Source organism: Pseudonaja textilis, chromosome 5 (assembly GCF_049901715.1).
Source record: "Pseudonaja textilis isolate UNSWEBS1 chromosome 5, rPseTex1.2, whole genome shotgun sequence".
NCBI classification, from domain to species: domain Eukaryota; kingdom Metazoa; phylum Chordata; class Lepidosauria; order Squamata; family Elapidae; genus Pseudonaja; species Pseudonaja textilis.
In genome coordinates this window covers 3824056-3836853 of record NC_141994.1, presented here as the reverse complement: position 1 = coordinate 3836853, position 12798 = coordinate 3824056, and the positions used below count along the sequence as shown (strand labels likewise).

General features: G+C 35.9%; 1 protein-coding gene across 5 annotated transcripts in view; it reads right to left on the bottom strand.

The window, feature by feature from the left end:
- Positions 1-11210: 11210 nt before the first annotated feature.
- The window catches only part of FOXP2 (forkhead box P2), a 503349-nt gene continuing 501761 nt past the window's right edge, over positions 11211-12798 (bottom strand). For all 5 annotated transcript variants that reach the window (XM_087933993.1, XM_087933992.1, XM_087933994.1 and 2 more), the window contains one exon: positions 11211-12798. This exon is cut by the window's right edge and continues 152 nt beyond it. The gene's annotated coding sequence lies outside the window, so the exon portion shown is untranslated.

The following is a 12798-nucleotide window of genomic DNA, read 5'->3' as shown; positions in this document are numbered from 1 at the left end:
GTTCTGCAGAGTGGTATGGTGTTTCAGATTTACCTTAAAAAATAGTTCCAATTCTTTTTAAAAAAATCATATTCCTTTTCCTTCAAGATTTGTGAATTTACTGTCTATCTTATCTTCTTTTTTCTTTGTCCTTTCCAGATTATTTTCAGGGGATTATGATCAGCCCATATATTGGGCATTATTTCCACTGTATCTATATCTTTTTCAATTTTGCCATTCGCCCATGCCAATTCTTGATCAAGACTTGTGCGGGTTGGAATAAAATGTATATTCATTATGATTTGGATTCCTTTTCCGCCATATATCTTCTAAATTCATTTATCAATTCGAGAAATAGTTTTGGTAAGGTTTTCTTTTTTTTCTTATTAGTTTTTTCTTTACTGATGCAGTCTTTTTCAATATCAACTATAGCATTAAAATCCCCTATTAAGAAAATATTCTCTTGTCCTGTTTCTATTATTTTGTCATATAGCCTATTTTAGAACTCTTTCTGGTTGTTCCACCAATAATATATGCTTTTGTTAAATCATTAATTCTACCATTAGTATTCAGCCCTGTTCTTTCATATAGATTTGTTTGGCTTGTATCTCTTCCCTAATATACATTACTAACCTCTTTTTGGGGGGGGGGTCTGCCAATGCTGTGTACATTACTCCTAATTTTGGGTAGTTTAAGCATTTACTATATTGTTTTTGGATGTGTACCTCTTGTAGGCACACAATATCTATTTTTTGTTTAGCTAATTTTACAAAAGTTTCTTTGCTCTTGGCCGGGGAATTCAATCCATTAATGTTTATTGAAATCAGTTTAATTTTTTTCCTCCATTTTACTAATTGTAGGTCTGTCTTGGTCTTCTATTGGTTCTTGCTTCTCTCTGTGTTCTTATTCTTAGTCCTTCTCTTCTCGGTTGCTCTCTCTTTTCCTTGCCTTTTTCTTCTTGCTCTACTTCTTGTATCTCCTGTTGTTGGTCTTCTTGGCTTCTACTTACCAGCTCATCCTTACTACTGGTTTCTTCTTCCGACCCCACCAGCTGCTCATACAGTTCTTGTGCCTTCTCAATACTGTCAATTCTGATTTTCCTTTCTTGCCATGTGTCCAACATTCCTTCAGGGACTAGCCATGGAACCAGATGCTTTGTTTGTTCAGTAATGTTGCTAGGGATCGGTGTTCTTTTCTTTGTTCCCTCACTCATCTTGGGATGTGTTTAAGGTAACAATTTCTTTGTCTTTGTACATTATCGGTTCATCTTTGGTGATTTTATAGATGATATCCCTTACCTTCTTCCTTGCAAATCGTATGTGCACCTCTTTCAGCAGCTTGTGTCTCTTTGCATAATTTGTGTATATTCTGTACACCTCATTGAGTTCATTCACAATTTCCTGCCAATCCCTCTGTAACACTTCTGCTATTAGTTCTGACATAATAGCTCCTAGCTATTATCTTTGGCTTCTGGTACATTCTGGAATCTCAGATAGAACAGGGCATGCACTATTTCTAGGTGGACTATTGAATTTTCCAGGTTTTTGTTCATCACCATTACTTTCCTATCCATCACTTCCAACTTTTTTCCATTTGTTCTGCCTTAATATCCACATTTTTTATTTTTTTGCTCATTTCTTTCTATTGTTTATTGGATTGTACCAGAGGTGGTATTCAGCCAGTTTGCACCTATTTGGGCAAACCGGTAGAAAGAATTTGGTATGGGTTGCCGAACTGGTAGCAACATCTGGCTGGCCATGCCCCCAACCCAGTCACCCAGTTTCTGCTCACTTGCTTGCCCTGCCTGCCTGATGCTCACTCGCCCCAGTTTAAAGGAGGACTGCTTCTCTGCCCTAGCCATGCATTTTCAAGCAGCCACTTGAAAACACATGGCTGTAGGCGGAGCAGTGGTCCGTTAACCTGCAAAACTGCTCCAAGGCTGCATTCTTCATGGACACTAGAAGTATCACTTCCCCTTGTGAGTAAAGTGGCTGGAGCGAGAGGGAAAGAACGCTGGGGGAGGGGAGTGGGGGGGAAATCCAGCCATGGGGAAGTTTGCAGGAGCTGCAAAGGCAAGTCCATTTACCTGCAGAACTTCTCCAATGCTGGATTCACTTCCCCTTGTGAGTAAAGTGCCTGGAGTGAGAGGGAATGAAGGCTGACAGGGGTGTGTGTGAGAGAGAGAAAGAGAGAAAGAAGAAAAGAAAATTCTGTAAAGGCATTTAGGAGGATTCTAGAGATAAAATTTGATTTATTCAGGTGGCAGAGATACAGTTGAACACATATAACTGAAGAAATAAAGCTGTAATAAGTAACAAGGGCAAAAGGTTAATGGTTAATGAAAGTTGGAAAGTTAACAAAGTAACATTTAAATGGAAACGTAGTCCTAATATTTGTAAACAGGTTTTTAATTAAATGTCTACTGAAACATGGCTTTGCTTAAGTGGATTAGATGCATGCAACATAGAAATGAGTAATCGTTTCCCACAGAAGTGTATGTCCCTTACATGTCCTATGTGGGCCGAACATTTTTCTTGGTATCTTGTTTTTAAACAAACACATGGTTTTCATGAGATTGTGGGAAGCCACCTGCCCTTCTAGAAGAATTAAATATTTTGAGAAATATTTTTTAAAAAGGCAGAATATTATATTTCCCTAAATAAGCAATGGAGAAACATGTTTTTTTAGAGGCAGAAAGCAACCACCACTTTCCTGAATAGCCTACAGAAGGTGACAGCACTTAAAAAATAAAGAGCTTATTGAAAACTAGATAGCTCTATTCATAGGCAAAACAAATACTGCAGGTAGAAATCCATTCAATACAGGATATTTTGAAATTCCCTGTAGCAAAGTCTGAACAAAGGCCGAGCAATCAGATTATCCCTTATTCAAGATCCAACACAGGGCTAAGCCATTAAGCCACAATAGGAATTGCCCAACACCTTTTCAAACCAGTCCAAGCTTCAACCAAATTTTAGCTCAGACAAACACCTAGGATTTGTGTTTCCTTTTTTGCCTATAAAGCCAGCTATGACCCCTACAGAACCACTACATGAGCCCATGGGAATCTGACAACAGCCAATAGAAGACATGTTCTTCCACAGGAACATGAAGTTCAAGTGCAAAACTCAAAGAAGGTATAAAACCCTCCTCACTCTGAACTCAATTTTTGTCAGCTGCACCAGAACCACAAACCCTGATGGTTCTGTTGATCAATAAATGGATCCTCTTTCCAATCAGCCTCCAGCCTCCATTTTGTCTCCAGTGCCTTTCTCTCGGCTTGGAATCGAACCAGATGGATATTTCTTCTCACAGGATGGCACACTTCTGGAATACCAGTTTTGAATTTGTATTCATGTCATATTCTCTATTATTTCGAAAACATGCAGGTGGATGAGCTCAGTTGCAATGGTGATTGGAGGGCATAAAAGACCAGGTTAGGGACAGAGTTTCCTCATCAGGAAGCAAATCTATTTATATGGCCACCTTGATGGCACATAATCAGTCAAGTGTCCTTGGAGACCAATCACTCGATGGATTCTTCTCTTTCTACCCTTCAGCCTTCTGCCTCATAGTACTTTGCTTAACATATAATTGAAAGCTTACTTGTGAGTTTATTTATAAGAAAGTCTTGGGTCCATGTGAATGCTTTGCAAATAAAACTGTGGAAAGGGGAACTGCCAGGTGTTTTTTTTGGAATAGTCTACTCACCAAATAAAATTAGAAGATGGAATTGTGAGAGTATCTGGAGAGGAAAATTCCATAGTATGGTGGGAGATGGTAATCATTTACTACTTGGTGTTTGTGTATCCTTGTTCTTTTGTGATTGGTTATGTCCACTATGGGAACAATTTTGTAACCAAACAATCTCCTTCTAGATTGTCATTCATGGTAGATTTTCATAACATATTTCTCATGATTAACTTGACCACTATAATCATGTACTTTCCAGATGTATATTATGCTGGATTATAGCATAATCCAGATTATAGATTTCTGGAAGACACCAAGGAAGTTATAACTGAGGCCAGTTATTAAGTTACTTGTTTCACTATTTCCCAAAGGAAAGCTCTTTATTTATATATATATTTCTTATCTATTTCTGCTATTAAATGAAGAGATAAATTCATTTTAAATTAAATCATTCAACCGAACAGAGTTATAACTAGGGCTTTTTATTTTTTTTCTGCAAGACTTCTGCTCCAAATGGAGACTTGCAAATGACTTTCAAGGATTTAGCAGTTTTCTATATAAGAATGTAAAATAGAATATTCTCATGAAACAATAAATAGGAGCAACAAGGCAGATATAAATAAGTTTATAAGAAAGATAGGTTATTGTAAGGTATTAATATATACTGTAAATACTGAATACTTAATGAATAGAACTTGTAAGAGAAGTGAGAGGAATTATAGCACTAGTTTTGGCACTTGGAAAAATGCTCTAATTATTAAATAACATCTTTTCATTTCAAACTTTTAAAAATGATATCAGATATGGACTTTAATTATTTGAGATCTTCCATTTCGTGTCTCAATAAAGAAACGCTCATTCTTGGATTTGAGATTACATGAACAGCTTTTTTTTAATGTTTAAACATCTGTAAGAGATGGCAGAACTTTAATCTCTTATCTACAAAAGGGCTGTGATTGACCCAAAATGTCAGGTCTTGAATCAGATATTTTTACTTATACAAGAAAGTTGTCTAGGTAATTTGTGCAGGAAAAAATGATGGCCATATATTCAATACATAGCAGCATTGCCACATAACAAATTTCGTTCTCAGAGTAGATTGTATTCCTAAGCTCTTTTTGTTCATTTTGCTGTTTTCCATATCTCTTTTGGGTCATTTCACACCTTATTCAGAGAATAGGTTTATCGTCATGAATCTATTTTAGTAGGAAGATGGCTATAATAACATCTTTTTAAAGAATGAAAAAAAAACCTTATCAAAAACATTTCCACTACCATATCTCCATAGCTCCGTTGGGACCAATAATAAATAAGGAAATATGTCAAATAATCTTGAGCAAATACAGGAATCATGGGATAAGATATAATTGATTAAAGAAATGGATAGTACTTATGGTGTGAAATGCAAGGATCTATTAGGATCGATACTTTGTACTAGTTTGCAAAGGATCCGAACTCAGACGTGGTGAGTGAAATGACCAAATTTGAAAGTAATATTTAGGGAATTTAACAGGGTTGTTATTTTGGGGAAAATAGCTAAAGGAAAGCGTGTTAATATGATATGAATTATTTGTAAAAATAATAAAGGGATACAAATAAATAAAAAGTAAGATCTTCAAAAATATGCTTGAAGATTAAAGGAATACAGAAGAAAATTATAAGCCCAGTTCATTATTATCAAGTGTAAAATTATGTATATTAATATATTAAATGTGGGATTTGATGTTGCAGTGAATTATTAGAAACTGACTGCTCCCTTTTTTGCTATAAGGAAGGGCTTAAATATTCTTATTTTGTCAAGGAAAATCTTCCAGTTTTTAGTTCTGCATACTACGAAGAAGCAATGGCTTTTCTTTTAACAATATATTAAACACTGAGAATATTAGAACAACAAAAGAAGTGAAAATCATGGAGATAATGAGTAACAACATTTCTGTATCAGCTCCATGTCCTGTGTGTGTGTGTGTGTGTGTGTGTGTGTGTGTGTAATTTTAGCAGACACAAATTCATCTGATCAACATGCCCAAAAGAGGCCAGAGTAATGGAGCCAAATGACAGTCAAAGATGAGGGATTGGGGGAAGATTGACCAATCACACAGACTGACTTGACCAACCACACAGACTGACTAGAAAATGACTTCCCAAGGGATTGGAGAAAAATAAAGTTGATGAATTGAAAACCAAACTGTCTCTCTAAAATTTACTAAAAAGAATATCTACATTCTGATAGACAAGGCACTGAATTTTGGCAGTTACCAATCTTCAACATGCATGTGAAATTATAGCCATCAAATGTGGACTCAGAATCATGATACTATTTCCACCCCAGATCACACCCAATGTTCTTTCTGCCACTCCAGGACCAGATTTACACATGTTCAACCAATTCTAAACTAGATGGTCTAATAATTGAATTAATTGCAATCTGCCACCGTCAATGAAAGATAAATGAGCACAAGAACCAACCTAGTGAAGTGAGGAGCCCTTTCCCCAGACAGGATAATGCAGTGGATCTCTCAAGCAGACATTGCCTAACAACTAACCAGGATTATCAAATATATTTAACTCTGGATGTAGTATTCAATCAGATAAGTGGGTGGTACCCACAAGTAAGGAAGAAATATTATGCCAAGCCTACATCAACAATTAAGGTGGACCAGATGAAAAGGCATTCAGAAAAAGGTCATATACATAAGGATACCATTTTGACATCAGGTTGATATATTTAATATTCATGTCAGTTGAACATAATATTTAATGTTCATGTCAGTTGAATAGCTTGCCCTCAGAAGTTGTGGGAGCGCCATCACTTGAGACTTTCAAGAAGAGATTGGACTGCCATTTGTCAGAAATGGTGTAGAGTCTCCCGCTTGGACGGGGGGTTGGACTAGATGACCTATAAGGTCCCTTCCAACTCTGATTACCTGTATCTGTATCAGTACAATACAGAGATAATTGAACAAAATAGTTAATTAGCTGAATACAATATCTGGATATCCTAACCATCTTATAAAATGTGTTTATGATAGCAGATAATAGAAAAGAGGAAACTTTTTCCATTTCCAAAACCATAGTGAAGATAGAACTCTACACAAAGAAGCAGACAAGTTGAAAATACAGATGGTACCAATCATCCCATTTGATCCCAGGAAATCTCATCTGAAGTAGAGATGAAATTCCTGGGGAATTCTTGAAATGATCAATTATCCTGTCTCAAGGCCCAGTTCTGTATCCAGCGCCAGTAGGGATTAACTATGTGCCTGCCATTTGTCAGAAATGATGTAGAGTCTCCTGCTTGGGCGGCCGCGGGGGGGTTGGACTAGATGACCTACAAGGGTCCAACTCTGATTATCTGTTATCTGTTATCTAACAAATGACTTGGTCAATAATTGATTGGCACTGCAATAAATACCAGCAACCAAAGTCCCAGAGTTATGGAATTTCCTTCTTCCTCTGTGTTTTTCAATCAAATGAAAATGTTACTAAGATTGTACATTGCTACTAGGCAAAGTCAATTCCAAATTCCATCAAACGTACCAACTAACTCCCTTATTTCTGCCAAGGTTCTTCTAACTAGGAAGAAACAGGGTACAAACTAGATGTATATGAACTGTAAGAAAATACCATAAAATATCTCAAAATATGCCCTCTTAAAAACAAGAAAACTGGAAAAATGAATCATACAATTCCATATCAAAAGATGAGAATGAATTACTCTGTGTACTCAGCTAGCAGAAACAGTTCCCTCCTGCATTCATGTGGGCCTGACTGCATCTACAATTCTAACAATTGGGGCCCTACTAATAAATATTTTCAGAGAAGTAACTTGGGAAGTGCCAGCAAGCATTATGAGATACTGTAGACAAGATACGGTACTTGGTTACACAATATCGCCAACTTTAAGTCCTATAGGCTCTCCCTGGGAATGCAGATCCATTATATACAATTACTGAGTTCCATCTTCACTGTCCAAGAATAGTAGCTGAACTAACTAGGATGTTATCTTCCTGGTCATAATCTCATCCTACTGAAAAAGAATAGGTTCAGAGATAGATCAAATGACCCAAGGTTCAGATTAACTCCTTTTATGTGCTGTTAATAATTATATATTGTTCTTTGTTTTATACTTTTTGTTGTTCTTTTCTTACAGTTGGAAACTGTGCATCATAGAATAGACTTAAGACTGACTTTTAGCTGGAAGAGATGTAGTTATCCCTTCCCTAACAGATTAATAGCACAGAAAGCACTTCATATTAGGGCTGGCTACTGCATATGTGATGAATAGTTTATTTTACATGGTACAGAGCAGCTGAGAAGGGAATTTTATGGTGGGACTTAGCAAGAAATTAATTAATAAACCTGTCAGTGTCATAGTGCCTTTAATATACTCAACTACATTTTGTATAATTTTGGTCATCACACCATGAAAGAAGATGCATTGGAGGAAGAATTAACAAGATAGCAAGAGCATAATGCAAACTGCCGAATTAACTAGTAAAGATATATTGGTGCTTTGAAAAAATATGGATAAGAGTTTACAAGACAGGATAAGAAAAATATGTGTAAGGATGTACTTGCTCTAAACAATACACATGAGGAGGAGTAAGGGGATAGGGTGAGCTTTTTTATGTGTCTTTCCAGACATTAGAACTAAATGCCAATGAATCAAATGATTTTTCAGGACTTGAAAGGACGTAGTTCACTTGCACATGAAAGTGATTAGACAAATCATGGAGTATAAAACTATCAAATTAATCACAATAACTACATGTAAGTTTTAGAACACCTAATACTAGTGTCCCCATTTCTACTTGGTTTCCCATGTTCTAAAATAATAGAATGCTGGATAAGCTTTTGTTCTGATCCACAAGTGTTCTTTTGTTATTAGATAATTCAGACTAAAACATGTGTTCATTATAAGCATAGGTGAATAAGCATAAATAAATGTTTGTACAGCTTCATGTAGTATTTAGTAAAGCATGTTGGACTCTGTCAACCTGTCCTTTAATCTTCCTTTCGCAGCCCTTGGGGCACCTCCAAAGTTTGTCATAATCACACTGCCAAATATTATGATTCCTACAGAAACATACAGGAACTGAACTTGTAGGGTGGAACCATGACTTCTGAGAAAAAAATTAAAACCTTGTGGGCTATAAATGGGTCAAAAAGAATTAAGACTTTTTATTTATACACCAGAAACTTAATCAAGTGAATGAAATGGCTTCATTTACACTTTTTACATCCAGAAGCAGTGAAAACGCTGTATACATTAATGCTATAGTAAAATCTACATCATCTTCATTAAATATGCCTGATTTATGGACAAAACCCATTCTGATTTGCACTTTTGAAATAACAATGTTTCGTAAGTGCTTTATAAGCAGTAATTACACTAGTCTTTAAAAATGTACTTCAGTATTGGAATGTATTAGCTAAATCCTGAAGGAGAATCTCCAAAAACGAATGTCCAATTTAAGGAATCTGAGAGAAACAAATGATGATATCTTGAAATTGGTTTGGACCAGGACGGTCAGATCCGTCATCTCTTTTTTTTCCTCAAAAATAAAGATCATCTGCTGTACTCTTAGCTGGCTGGGCTTTAACTCCTTCATTGCAAAAAAAGGAGAAAAAAAAGGAAAAAAGGGAAAAAAAACCCAAATCACATTTTCTGAAATTAAAGAACAGTGAACACAGAATGCTGATGATCGTTTTCTCATATCTGAGTTATCAAAAGAAAACCCAGTTAGCAGTACCTAATGTTTATAATATTCAAATGACATTTTAATTGATTTTGAAAGAGTACAACTGTGTGATGAATTCAACCATATAGAACATAAGCTTTAAGTCCATTAGGTCTAAGCAATTAGTCTTTGTAGACTAAAACTATGTAAAATAAAGTCTGATAACTCCCTGGTGTTAGAGGTAGACAGTTTTCTTTCAAATCCTAAGTTTGGTCCTTTATTTTATTCAGCAATGAGAGCCATGAATACAGAATGAACAACAGTTGTTACAATTCTCAACCATGACTTCTAACGTCAGCGAATTCAAGGTATGAACACAGTACACAGTAATGAAAAGTATCAAAAATTAGTTTACCTCAAAAAAGATAAATAAAACAGGTATATTCCACCAATACATAAACAGATGTTGTGCTACAGTTAAAATCTGCTGTATACAAAAGATCATAGTCCCCATTATCAGCTTACGTTAGAAGCAAGAATACATGAGCCATTTAAATTGTCAGACATTATGCTTTATAAGGTATGCACAGAAGTTCAAGCAATAAATACATACATTAGTTCAAAGCCTTACAATAGCTACGCAAAGCAGATGCAGAAAAGCAGGTTTGCTATTACTAGCAAGCAATGATATCAGAGTAAAAATTCATGAAATGCATTAAAGCAACATTTTTCTTAGAAAAAGTCTGGTCATTTATGGGTCCACCAACATTTTTACATAATATGCACAATTATCAAAATACAGACCAAGCATCTCAGAAAACTCCAAAAAACCTAAAGTCTATTTTTCAAAGCAATTGCAGTTTTGGAGGTTTTTCTGGTATAATGTGCAAGCAGCTATTTTTTCCTTTAAACTGTATTTATATAAAACCCATGCAAAACTCTACAGGTATATGCATTCTGTGGCTGAGACTTCCTTTGAAAAAGGTTTTTAACTGAGGTATGCATACTTTAGCATTGTAGTCTTAGGCCACCTTCTTGATGGTCCAATTATCACTGTAACTTCCAGTCCATCAAAGTCTTTGAACATGCAATTGAAAGAAACATCAGTTCCCTTCAGTCATCCACATATCAGGGATCCCAGATGACTTAGGGAAAACCCTCATTCACATATTAAGCTTTCTTTTTGATGTCACTGCTTTAAACCTTTTGTTATCATGACCCAAAGACAAATGTAATGAAAAATAGCAGTTACTGTGATGATCTCACAATTCATGTGATCTGCCATAATTGTTCTAATTTCTTTTTGTTTTTGTTTTTTGTTTTCTTTTGCAGAGGTAGAAGCTTTCAAAGTCTTTTGGGTAAGTGGGAAAACCCCTTTCGAAAGCCATTTTGTCCTTCTATTTGGCGTGATAGATGACTGTGTTTCTCTTTAAGTCTATTTGCTGATTTCAGCAAAGAATACAATGAGCTTAGTTTGCAAGACCCAGGCCCATCACATGGAACTGGTACTTATGTTAAGCTCTAGCAGCCACCTTCTGTGGAAAAAAAACGGTTTGTAAAGCAATAACCATAATCAGGTTATGAGGTCCCTTGGTTGGGGGGGGGAGTATTACCAAGACTTGGCACAGCACATGAAAAGCAACACGTAAAATTTCTAGGATATAAACAAACATTAGACTATGCTAGTGTCAAATACACCATTATTGTACCATTGTAATTTGGGATTTGGAGTTGTAGAAAGGTAGGGATAGAGGAGGAGGAGGAGGAGGAGGAGGAGGAGGAGGAGGAGGAGGAGGAGGAGGAGGAGGAGGAGGAGGAGGAGGAGGAGGAGGAGGAGGAGGAGGAGGAGGAGAGGAGAACAGAAGAAGAAAAAACAGTATTCCAACAATTTGGCCTGTGCAAGTCTTCCAAAGGGAGTGTATTGTTAGTGTTATTATCCCGTATTAACAGAGGCAGAATTTTATGTAACTTTGGTTTGACTGAAAATAAATACCATGGACTACAATTGCTATAATCTTTGCTTTCATTGTAAAAACTTACCTAGATTACTTTAAATCAATATGAAATTAATTTTTGGCTTTACTAGACCTTTTTAAAGTTTGGTTCCTACTTTTTTGTCATTTATAACTTAAGACTATAAAAAGTAGCACACAACGAAGTTTAAGACCATACAAGACTTCCTCCAACAACATGTATTCATCACAGGGAATGGGGGAAGGGTGGATATGGGGGAACCAGTCAGAATGGAGAGGGAACATAATTAAAAAAACATATTTTACATAACAATACACAATCTGCATTTGCATCAAATACATCATTTTGGTCAGTGATCCATGTTTGTTGCTTTCTATTGTTAACTTCTGCACAAACTTCATTCTCACCTCTGTTTTAAAATAAAAACAAATCTTCACTGCATTGAGGTTGACTTTTGGCCTCAGAAGATTACATGGTGTCAAAATTGACTTTTTTCCCCCATATTTATTTCTTGGTCTAGGGCTAAATGAAAAGATCCCAGAGGTCTTCAGAAAACAGCAGGTAGTTCATGGAAAAGTTCCTTTGTACTAATTAAAGTTACAGAAGGCTGACCAAAGCATGTGGCTGCTTCTGTCATTGAGCTATTGGCCATTGTTAGAGTAGGCTTTGGTTTGCAGCTGTAGCCTTTGACTGTGTTTGCAGGTAGACAAAGCTTTATCACAAGGAGGTAAAGAGTACAGTTGTAAGATATATGCAGATATGCAAATGTTTCTATGGTGCTTGCACAGACAATGTTAGCTTAGGATTGCACTTTACATCTTAACACTAACAGCACAGACTGGAAGCTTAGATTTTAGATGGTTGCAACAGTCTAATTACTGTGGTTTGTTAGAACTAACTTATGTCATTTACAGTTGGTGGCACCAACATGAAAAAAATTAACGTTCTGTAGTTTAAAATTCAGCTAGATACAAGCAGTGACACTAGTTTCTGATACTACTCCTGTGCAAATTAAAAACAATAGCAACAAGTTGAACTTGACCAGCAATTGTTTCTAACATTATTACAACTACTGTATGCTGGAATTTTCACATTGATGAAACTAACACTATTTTTGGCAGTATATGAGGCCCATTTGCTTTCTATAGAACATGTATCCTCATATTCAATCATGTCATGAATCCTTGTTAGCCCCATTTTTAAATGGGCAAGCCATTATATAGAAACAGTTTTATTTTTCAAGAAAAATCAGTTTATCTTTAAAAAAGAAAGGAAAAATTAAAATAAAAAACAAGCTATTTGTCGGCTTGTAATTGGATTCCCAAAGGGCTGGCTTAATGAGTTCCTTTAGGATTGTTTCTCCTTTACCCATGGTTAATAAATAGTCACAGTAAAAATCTGTCAAATATTCATGGTTATGGAGTGGTTGGGAAGGTCAGTATTATGTCCCTTCATTTTGAGATTTCCCAAG